The sequence below is a fragment of the Cherax quadricarinatus genome, chromosome 68 (assembly GCF_038502225.1).
Source record: "Cherax quadricarinatus isolate ZL_2023a chromosome 68, ASM3850222v1, whole genome shotgun sequence".
NCBI classification, from domain to species: domain Eukaryota; kingdom Metazoa; phylum Arthropoda; class Malacostraca; order Decapoda; family Parastacidae; genus Cherax; species Cherax quadricarinatus.
In genome coordinates this window covers 2387429-2399557 of record NC_091359.1, presented here as the reverse complement: position 1 = coordinate 2399557, position 12129 = coordinate 2387429, and the positions used below count along the sequence as shown (strand labels likewise).

General features: G+C 45.8%; 1 protein-coding gene and 1 long non-coding RNA gene across 8 annotated transcripts in view; one reads left to right on the top strand and one right to left on the bottom strand.

Moving 5' to 3' along the window:
• LOC128697918 (sodium-dependent nutrient amino acid transporter 1) overlaps nt 1-12129 on the top strand; it is a 155789-nt gene that overhangs the window by 85716 nt on the left and 57944 nt on the right. The window lies entirely within an intron of this gene.
• LOC138854753 (uncharacterized) overlaps nt 1-12129 on the bottom strand; it is an 86150-nt gene that overhangs the window by 54220 nt on the left and 19801 nt on the right. The window contains exon 3 of the long non-coding RNA XR_011393924.1: nt 9566-9697. This is a non-coding gene — a long non-coding RNA (uncharacterized lncRNA). The remainder of the gene's footprint in view (nt 1-9565; nt 9698-12129) is intronic.

Below are 12129 nucleotides of genomic sequence, written 5' to 3'. Positions count from 1 at the left end.
CACGACTGTGCACACTGACCTGGTGCACCACGACTGTGTGCACATTGACCTGGTGCACCACAACTGTGTGCACTGTGATTTGGTACACCACGATTGTGTGCACACTGACCTGTTGCACCACGACTGTGCACACTGACCTGGTGCACCACGATTGTGTGCACACTGTGACCTATTGCACCACGACTGTGTGCACATTGACTGGTGCACTACGACTGTGCACACTGACCTGGTGCACCACGACTGTGTGCACACTGACCTGGTGCACCATGACTGTGTGCACACTGACCTGTTGCACCACGACTGTGTGCACACTGACCTGTTGCACCACGACTGTGTGCACACTGACCTGTTGCACCACGACTGTGTGCACACTGACCTGTTGCACCACGACTGTGCACACTGTGACCTGTTGCACCACGATTGTGTGCACACTGACCTGTTGCACCACGATTGTGTGCACACTGACCTGGTGCACTACGACTGTGTGCACACTGTGACCTGTTGCACCACGACTGTGCACACTGACCTGGTGCACCACGACTGTGTGCACACTGACCTGGTGCACCACGACTGTGTGCACACTGTGACCTTGTCACGCTGTCACATGTTCACAACGACGGTGCACACACATACATATAGGACAAGTGTCTATCAACAAATGCCTTTGACAGCTAGTAACTACACACACACACACACACACACACACACACACACACACAAGTGAAGAGGCGAGGCCAGGAGCTAGGACTCGACCCCTGCAACCTCAACTAGGTGAGCACACACACACACACACACGCACGCACACACACACACGCACGCACGCACGCACGCACACACACACACACACACACACACACACACACACGCACACACGCACACACACGCACACACACAGGAAACTGGATCACTACGTGGTTGGATCAACCAGGCTGTGATGGATGTGTGGGCCACCAGCAGCAACAGTCTGGTTGATCAAGCAAGCACCAGGAAAACAGCGAAAGGCTGGGCTGGTAGGGTGGATAACAGGTAACATGATGCGCATTTGTGTAGGATTTGGACGTTCACTGGTAAGCCATAACGCCATGGTGCGCACGTAGGATCTTCCCAGCATGTCATAACGCCATGGTGCGCACGCAGGATCTTCCCAGCATGTGCCATAACGCCATGGTGCGCACGCAGGATCTTCCCAGCATGTGCCATAACGCCATGGTGCGCACGCAGGATCTTCCCAGCATGTGCCATAACGCCATGGTGCGCACGCAGGATCTTCCCAGCATGTGCCTTAACGCCATGGTGCGCACGCAGGATCTTCCCAGCATGTGCCTTAACGCCATGGTGCGCACGCAGGATCTTCCCAGCATGCGCCTTAACGCCATGGCGCGCACGCAGGATCTTCCCAGCATGTGCCATAACGCCATGGTGCTCACGCAGGATCTTCCCAGCATGCGCCTTAACGCCATGTTGCGCACGCAGGATCTTCCCAGCATGCGCCTTAACGCAATGGTACGCACGCAGGATCTTCCCAGCATGCGCCTTAACGCAATGGTGCGCACGCAGGATCTTCCCAGCATGCGCCTTAACGCCATGGTGCGCGCACAGGATCTTCCCAGCATGCGCCTTAATCGGCATGCGCGCACAGGATCTTCCCAGCATGCGCCTTAATCGGCATGCGCGCACAGGATCTTCCCAGCATACTCCTTAATCGGCATGCGCGCACAAACTAATTGTGCCTTGTTTCCTGACGTCATGACCTTAACTCTACAATGTTTTACCAGAGTGCTTACTGGAAACACACTCTTACTAGAGATTGTGCTTCAGCAGGCAGTGTAAAAATACCTCAAGTGTAAAGTAGGGGATTGATAATGAGTACACTAAGAGAGCATGACTTAAGAAATCGTAATGACACGATTGCAAATAAACCATACCCCCGGCCGGGATTGAACCCGCGGTCATAGAGTCTCAAAACTCCAGCCCGTCGCGCTAGCCACTAGACCAGCTAGCCACAATAAGATTCATCCAACTAGGTATATTTCTACACCATAGGAAAGTTAGCACAGGCACCTCTGTGACCACAAATGCAAGTTTTTACAGACGAATCTCCAGCTAGCGTGGCCGTGACGAACTCTAGCTCAAGTCCCTTCACTGCCGTCAACATGACGAGCTAGAGTTCGTCACGGCCACGCTAGCTGGAGATTCGTCTGTAAAAACTTGCATTTGTGGTCACAGAGGTGCCTGTGCTAACTTTCCTATGGTGTAGAAATATACCTAGTTGGATGAATCTTATTGTGGCTAGCTGGTCTAGTGGCTAGCGCGACGGGCTGGAGTTTTGAGACTCTATGACCGCGGGTTCAATCCCGGCCGGGGGTATGGTTTACACTAAGAGAGCAGTGTAAAGTAGGGAGATGACAGTGAGTACACTGAGAGAAGTATAAAACAGGGGCACAGAGAGCAATATAAAGCAGAGGTACAAGTGCACTGAAAGGTAAGTCAACAAGTGTAATGGGACCAAGACTCTTCAGCATCTTGCATATATAAGGAGAATTGCCAACAAACCCCTGACTGTCTTCAAGGGGAAACTCTGTAAGCTCCTCTTAAAACTCCTAATCAGCCAGGCTGTGGTACTAGTTTATCTATTTGCAAGCCAGCACTGACAGCCAGACTGACCATACCATTAACCAGCAGGCCAGGTGTGCAGGAGCTATGATCCTGGAGCCTTCAACAGGCGTTCTACTTCCCATATGAAGTCACCAGGCTTGTACCATTCTTGTTTTATGATGTCATAGTCTAGTCGTGGCTCGTAACGTCACTTAACCCCTGCTGTAGCTCCTCCCACTACCTTGACGTCACTACCTGGCTTGCCAAGGCCCGGATGTCGGTATCAAGGAGTCAGTTGGCATCAAGGTGTGACAATGAGGTACCTCAAGCTTGATCAAGACACCCCTGCAATTTCCACTGTCAGAGAACGTAAGACGGGAAGACTGAAAGTTCTAATTAAGGTTAGTTTTGTCATTTGTTAGTGTGTGGGCACCTCTGGGTACCTGTGGGCACCTCTGGATACCTGTTGGCACCTCTGGGTACCTGTTGGCACCTCTGGGTACCTGTTGGCACGTCTGGATACCTGTGGGCAGGTCTGGTTACCTGTGGGCACCCCTGGGTACCTGTGGGCACCCCTGGTTACCTGTGAAAGGTTTCCAGAGTTATTCTACCCTCGCAGGAGGAATTCCTAGTGACTTCGGTATTTTTTCCATCAAAATTTAATACATCAGCAGTGTACAACTGCTCTATTTGACACAGTGTGGGAACAAAAGCTAGCTATAATAATAATAATAATAATAATAATAATAATAATAATAATAATAATAATAATTACAACAATAGAAATAATACCAATAACAATAACGCCAATAACAATTAATATAATACTACTGCTAATAATAACCCATTTAGTTAACTTGGTTTCTCCAAGAGGAAAACTTCCAGGTTTTGTTAAAAAGTTGTATTTTCTGACCTATTGTTTGCAAGTGATACTTATAAACGTGATTGGTACCAAACATGCTGTTATTGTGACACTGTTATACTCTGTGAAGAACTTTATCAAGTAATGACTCGATAAAGCTCTAACACAGATCGAAATGTCCCTAGAAAAGGGGTCTTCTTTCACATTACGAACACAACATGAGAATACACGAGCACTGCGGTAGTAGGTGTACCAGCCCTTGCTAGGCAAGTTTAACTCGTATAATAATGTTGCTAGAATTACCAACAATATATTAGGTAAAAGGACACAAGTGCAACTAATGTGACATTTTATTGTGGCAACGTTTTGCTCTCCTGGAACTTTGTCAAACCGTTACGGCTTGACAAAGCTCCTGGAGAGCGAAACGTTGTCACAAGAGAATGTCTCATTAGTTGCACTTGTGTTCTTTTACTTAACAAGTCTAACTTATGAATCGAAATTTTAAAATTGGGTGATGCAGTTCCAAGGTATTATTTATTAATGACATTAAAATTAGTAAGATGAATAAGACCTGTGTGTAACACTTGGTGTCTTTCTTGTGGAGACGTTTCGCCCACCAGTGGCTTAATCAAACATAGAGAATAATACTGGAGGCGGTGGAACATGTGAAGAAGTATTTTGAGGTGATTAGTTCCTCAGCCTTGATGTATCTGTTGGAGACTGTGGAAGACGTGGAGGTCTTTGAGGAGATCAGTCCCCAGATTAATCAAGGCTGAGGGACTGATTACTTCACACTACTACTGCATGTCTTCCACAGTCCCTGACAGATTAATCAAGGCTGAAGGACTGATTATCTTAAACTACCACCTCATGTCTTCCAGTCTCCAGTCTTGTTCTCTGTATTGGACTGATAAAATCCATTGACTGGCGAAACGTCTCCAGAATGAAGATACCCAAGTGTTACACATGTGTCTTATTGATCTAGTCCCTTACTGGTCCTCATGAGAACCAATTATTAAATAACTATACATAAGAAAGCAGTAAGTTATAAGCTCTTTACCAAAAGATTCTCTCTCCTTAGCGCTTCTTTTTGATAATAATAATAATTCTCTCTCTCAGACAGAGCGAGACTTAGCGCTTACCATGAATAATAATGCTTTGAAATAAATTATACTCAAAAGTTATTGTATTTATTGCAAGTAATTTTATTATTAATGTATTTATTTATCTGATGCGAAAGTGGGCAGAGCCTGCAATGTTTACATGATGACGTCACAATTTGTCCGAGACCTTGAGCTTCACCTCTGGCAAGTGACCTCGACTCCTACACCTGACCAATAAAACTGGCTCTCACGCCCACTACCACGCCCACAAATATCACAACGCTCAGTACGTGCTTTATCCGAGACAAGGAAGATTTACCTGGGCATCAGAGTGCTGAGTTTCCAATTGTTCTGGTCTCGTCGGAATCGAAGAGGATCCGAACACATTGTTTATATTGTGTTGAAGCGTGGAGAGCTGCTGGGGTGTGGGAAGAAATCAGGCTTGATCCAAGGAAGGGGTAGACTGAAATTCCTTGGATCAAGAGCCTTTCACCCTTTAAAGAGCCTTAAGTTGTAAAGTCTTTCAAGGATGAGCTCAACGGCTGGCTGTAATGTTTTTAAAACAATAATGGGAACACCCGCAGTGTGTGGCTACACTGTTTTATATGACGGTTACATGGTGGGAACACCCGCAGTGTGTGGCTACACTGTTTTATATGACGGTTACATGGTGGGAACACCAGCAGTGTGTGGCTACACTGTTTTATATGACGGTTACATGGTGGGAACACCAGCAGTGTGTGGCTACACTGTTTTATATGACGGTTACATGGTGGGAACACCAGCAGTGTGTGGCTACACTTTTATAAGACGGTTACATGGTGGGAACACCAGCAGTGTGTGGCTACACTGTTTTATATGACGGTTACATGGTGGGAACACCCGCAGTGTGTGGCTACACTGTTTTATATGACGGTTACATGGTGGGAACACCAGCAGTGTGTGGCTACACTGTTTTATATGACGGTTACATGGTGGGAACACCAGCAGTGTGTGGCTACACTGTTTTATATGACGGTTACATGGTGGGAACACCAGCAGTGTGTGGCTACACTGTTTTATATGACGGTTACATGGTGGGAACACCAGCAGTGTGTGGCTACACTGTTTTATATGACGGTTACATGGTGGGAACACCAGCAGTGTGTGGCTACACTTTTATATGACGGTTACATGGTGGGAACACCAGCAGTGTGTGGCTACACTGTTTTATATGACGGTTACATGGTGGGAACACCAGCAGTATGTGGCTACACTGTTTTATATGACGGTTACATGGTGGGAACACCAGCAGTATGTGGCTACACTGTTTTATATGACGGTTACATGGTGGGAACACCAGCAGTATGTGGCTACACTATTTTATATGACGGTTACATGGTGGGAACACCAGCAGTGTGTGGCTACACTATTTTATATGACGGTTACATGGTGGGAACACCCGCAGTGTGTGGCTACACTGTTTTATATGACGGTTACATGATGGGAACACCAGCAGTGTGTGGCTACACTGTTTTATATGACGGTTACATGGTGGGAACACCAGCAGTGTGTGGCTACACTGTTTTATATGACGGTTACATGGTGGGAACACCAGCAGTGTGTGGCTACACTGTTTTATATGACGGTTACATGGTGGGAACACCAGCAGTGTGTGGCTACACTTTTATAAGACGGTTACATGGTGGGAATACCAGCAGTGTGTGGCTACACTGTTTTATATGACGGTTACATGGTGGGAACACCCGCAGTGTGTGGCTACACTGTTTTATATGACGGTTACATGGTGGGAACACCAGCAGTGTGTGGCTACACTGTTTTATATGACGGTTACATGGTGGGAACACCAGCAGTGTGTGGCTACACTGTTTTATATGACGGTTACATGGTGGGAACACCAGCAGTGTGTGGCTACACTTTTATAAGACGGTTACATGGTGGGAACACCAGCAGTGTGTGGCTACACTGTTTTATATGACGGTTACATGGTGGGAACACCCGCAGTGTGTGGCTACACTGTTTTATATGACGGTTACATGGTGGGAACACCAGCAGTGTGTGGCTACACTGTTTTATATGACGGTTACATGGTGGGAACACCAGCAGTGTGTGGCTACACTTTTATAAGACGGTTACATGGTGGGAACACCAGCAGTGTGTGGCTACACTGTTTTATATGACGGTTACATGGTGGGAACACCAGCAGTGTGTGGCTACACTGTTTTATATGACGGTTACATGGTGGGAACACCAGCAGTATGTGGCTACACTGTTTTATATGACGGTTACATGGTGGGAACACCAGCAGTATGTGGCTACACTGTTTTATATGACGGTTACATGGTGGGAACACCAGCAGTATGTGGCTACACTATTTTATATGACGGTTACATGGTGGGAACACCAGCAGTGTGTGGCTACACTATTTTATATGACGGTTACATGGTGGGAACACCCGCAGTGTGTGGCTACACTGTTTTATATGACGGTTACATGATGGGAACACCAGCAGTGTGTGGCTACACTGTTTTATATGACGGTTACATGGTGGGAACACCAGCAGTGTGTGGCTACACTGTTTTATATGACGGTTACATGGTGGGAACACCAGCAGTGTGTGGCTACACTGTTTTATATGACGGTTACATGGTGGGAACACCAGCAGTGTGTGGCTACACTGTTTTATATGACGGTTACATGGTGGGAACACCAGCAGTGTGTGGCTACACTGTTTTATATGACGGTTACATGGTGGGAACACCAGCAGTATGTGGCTACACTGTTTTATATGACGGTTACATGGTGGGAACACCAGCAGTGTGTGGCTACACTGTTTTATATGACGGTTACATGGTGGGAACACCAGCAGTATGTGGCTACACTATTTTATATGACGGTTACATGGTGGGAACACCAGCAGTGTGTGGCTAAACTATTGTATTTGATGGTTATAGGGTAGAAACATTAGTAATGTGTGGCTACACTACTGTACATGAAAGTTACGTGATGGAAACACCAGTGATGTGTAGGTACACAACAGCACATGATAGGAGCATCAGTGATGTGTGGGTCAGTGAAAGTCACCTGGAGGTTATTCCGGGGATCAACGCCCCCGCGGCCCGGTCCATGACCAGGCCTCCCGATGGATCAGGGCCTGATCAACTAGGCTGTTACTGCTGGCCGCACGCAGTCCAACGTACGAGCCACAGCCCGGCTGATCCGGCACTGACTTTAGGTATCTGTCCAGCTCTCTCTTGAAGGCAGCCAGGGGTTTATTGGCAATTCCCCTAATGCTTGATGGGAGGCTGTTGAACAGTTTTGGGCCCCGGACACTTATGGTGTTTTCTCTTAGTGTACCAATGGCGCCCCTACTTTTTATTGGGGGCATTTTGCATCGCCTGCCCAGTCTTTTACTTTCGTAGGGAGTGATTTCTGTGTGCAGATTTGGGACCATTCCTTCCAAGATTTTCCAAGTGTAGATTATGATATATCTCTCCCTCCTGCGTTCCAACGAGTACAAGTCAAGTGCTTCCAAGTGTTCCCAGTACATTATATGATAGTTACATTATGAGAACATTAGCAGTGTGCTGCTACATTATTCTATATGAGTTACATTGTGGGGCACACTAGCAGTGTGTGGCTACACTGTTCTGATTTAAATGGTGAGAGCAAAATCTATGTTGTGGTGGGTGAGGGTAGTGTGATGGTGACCAAGACCAATGGTGTTTGGGTCAAGGGGTCATGACCTATTGATAGACGTCCCACTCAAGCACTTGCACTGACGGTTCATTGCCTGAGTGTGTACACAAGCACACACATACCATGCTAACATGAATACACACGTACGCACCATGCTTACGCTACACACATACCATGCTTACATGACCACACACACACACACGCTATGCTTACATGACTATACACACACACACACTATATTTACACGACATACACAACCAAGGGAACAAGAGGTGCATAATAATGTAGAAGAAATATAAGAGAGAGAGAGAGAGGGGGGGAAGCACACGTAGATACAAGGAGCGACTGTGCATGAGTGCTGGGGGAAGATGAAAGGCAATTTGAAAATGGTTCGACAGAAAAAAGTTGAACCAGACCCAAAACTTTTGCATAGACACGTAGGAAGGAAAATGTAAAAAGCCAGGCAGCCCTGTATGACGCACGCGGGTTTACCCTTTCTTTTTATAATAATAATAAAAGCAAAGAGGAATACTTACGATAAAGGAATCTAAGAGAAAATCTATAGAACAAAAATTCAGGAAATACAGAAAAAATGACACGATTCAACATGAAAAATGGTGGTTAGGTAAGACACATATGCAACAGTTAGGTATCTTTATTATGAAACGTTTCGCCTACACAGTAGGCTTCTTCAGTCGAGTACAGAAAAGTTGATAGAAGCAGAAGATACTTGAAGACGATGTAATCAGTCCATCACCCTTAAAGTTTTGAGGTGGTCAGTCCCTCAGTCTGGAGAAGAGCATTGTTCCATAGTATGAAACAATATGGAGATGAAGTGACAGGATGGAGCTTATATAGCGCCAAGAGGTGAGACGTAGGCCACTAGGAGAGGTAAGAACTCAGATGTTGAGAGGTCAGGTCCCTCTCAAATCCAGCCTACGTCTCACCTCTTGGCGCTATATAAGCTCCATCCTGTCACTTCATCTCCATATTGTTTCATACTATGGAACAATGCTCTTCTCCAGACTGAGGGACTGACCACCTCAAAACTTTAAGGGTGATGGACGGATTACATCGTCTTCAAGTATCTTCTGCTTCTATCAACTTTTCTGTACTCGACTGAAGAAGCCTACTGTGTAGGCGAAACGTTTCATAATAAAGATACCTAACTGTTGCATATGTGTCTTACCTAACAACCTGTCGGTATTTTATACCATTTTAATGTTCACATGAAAAATGGTCATGTGTGTGGAGGCAAGTCTTTGGAATGACCGTGGGTTTACCTCTTAGTGTGGTCCTGACTAACCTGTGCTTGGAGCACTTGTACGAGGAGAGGATGACTGGCATCACTAGTGGAGTAACATTGCTGTGTTACCTCGACAACATCTTGGTTCTTGTGCCTTCACTACTCTGCAACACTCACCTCATGTAAACACGTCTGTGTAAAAAAAAGACAAAGAAAACTTACATGCCAGTATTTTTCCTTGTTTTTTTTTTTTCACTCACGATAGTGTCCCTCCTTAATAAAATTAACTCCTGGAACGTTCAGTCAAGTTTCATCATGGTAAGTGAACGTGATGGATACTGTTCTTTTCCTGACGTGTATACCGTATTTTCCGGCATATAAGGCTCGTTTTTTTTCCCGCAAATAAAGTCTTGGAAAATCACCCAGCGACTTACATGCTCAAGGTCAGGGTCAAGGGTAGGCTTTGGGTTACGCTTTTACAGTTGTTTACTAAGGTTACAACTGCTTGGTAAGTAAGTTTATTCAGGTATACACAAATACAGTTACATAGATTATCATACATAGCAGCATATGTGTAGACAACCTAGGATAACCCGAAAAAAGTAAGAGTTTTGAGACTCTCTGACCGCGGGTTCAAACCCCACCCGTGGTATGGTTTGTTTAATGTCGTATATGCTCGTGCGCCTTATATGCCGGAAAATACGGTATATTACCTGATACGAGACACAAACACCAACTGGAAACTTCATTTAGGACAGTCTCTCGCCTGCACAGCATCTTAAATCAAGTTTACCACACTTCCATGTGTGTTACTTTGCTAAACTGACACTAAATTGGATTTTAAGGTGTACAGAAATCCCCTTTAATTAAGATGACCTGTTACATTTGTTGTCACACCATGACTCAAGGACGATGTGTCATCATATAGGATCTCTCGCTCTGTTTTCCTTCCCTTGTGGCTTAGCGCTTCTTTTTTATAATAATAATAATAATTGATTATAATAATAATCGGTTTTCCTTCAAGAGGAATGTTACTACTACATACACCAAGCTTATACAGTATCCAGCACATTCTTAGCAATTATACACGCAGAGCTCCCCTGAAGGGAGGTTCCTTGATTACCTGGATACCTGGAGGTTATTCCGGGGATCAACGCCCCCGCGGCCCGGTCCATGACCAGGTCTCCCGATGGATCAGGGCCTGATCAACTAGGCTGTTACTGCTGGCAGCACGCAGTCCAACGTACGAGCCACAGCCCGACTGATCCGGCACTGACTTTAGGTATCTGTCCAGCTCTCTCTTGAAGGCAGCCAGGAGTTTATTGGCAATTCCCCTAATGCTTGATGGGAGGCTGTTGAACAGTTTTGGGCCCCGGATGCTGGTGAGGGGCTCTTGATCTAGGGAATTGTATCTATGCTCCGGTTCCCTGAATTGAGCCTGAATGCCTTCCACACACCCCCCCCAGGCGCTGTATAATCCTACGGGTTTAACGCTTCCCTTGATTACATTATAATCCTACGGGTTTAGCGCTTCCCCATGATTATATAACAAGCAAAGTTGAGAGAATCATGAACACAAGTAGTCACCTGACAGATGCTTGATACTCCAAGTCAATCAGGTCTCAGATAGCCTCAACAACCTTGGAAAAATAGACACAAACGCAGTATAATGCTAGCCTTTATTGACTACGTTTCGCCCACGTTGTGCGCTTGATAACGCCCACTGTATGGGCGAAACATCAATAAAGCAACGCATTATACTGCATTTGTGTTTTTTTCATTTTGTGTTTTTTTTCCGTCGTGTGGGTATTTTATACCATATATCTTTCTAACCTTGCCAAGAATAAAATTAACATAGCCAACATCACATATACATGTGAGGGGAAGACGAAGGGACTTCTGGAAGTGTGACAATGCCCAACATCACATATACATGTGAGGGGAAGACGAAGGGACTTCTGGAAGTGTGATAATGCCTAAGGTAACACTTATTAAACATGTAAGAGAGACTAAACAAAACCTGGACTGAAATGGTGTTGCCGTCTTAAACATGTATCATATTATAAATGGTTTACGATGGTAAACTCATCAACTTGGGGGTATGGTATATCATGTAGAAATAAAATCTCTGCACTATGTACCGAGACTTCCACAACCACCTCGTCAACTTGCAAGGTGTTAAAGTAGTCATCAGAGAGAGTGACTATCCGCCACCAGAGGCGTTGTTTACAGTCTGCTCTCATGGTGACCATCCACCACTAGAGGCGTTGTTTACAGTCTGCTCTCATGGTGACTATCCACCACCAGAGGCGTTGTTTACAGTCTGCTCTCATGGTGACTATCCGCCACCAGAGGCGTTGTTTACAGTCTGCTCTCATGGTGACTATCCACCACCAGAGGCGTTGTTTACAGTCTGCTCTCATGGTGACTATCCGCCACCAGAGGCGTTTACAGTCTGCTCTCATGGTGACTATCCGCCACCAGAGGCGTTGTTTAATCTGCTCTCATGGTGACTATCCACCACAAGAGGCGTTGTTTACAGTCTGCTCTCATGGTGACTATCCACCACCAGAGGCGTTGTTTACAGTCTGCTCGCATGGTGATTATCCACCACCAGAGGCGTT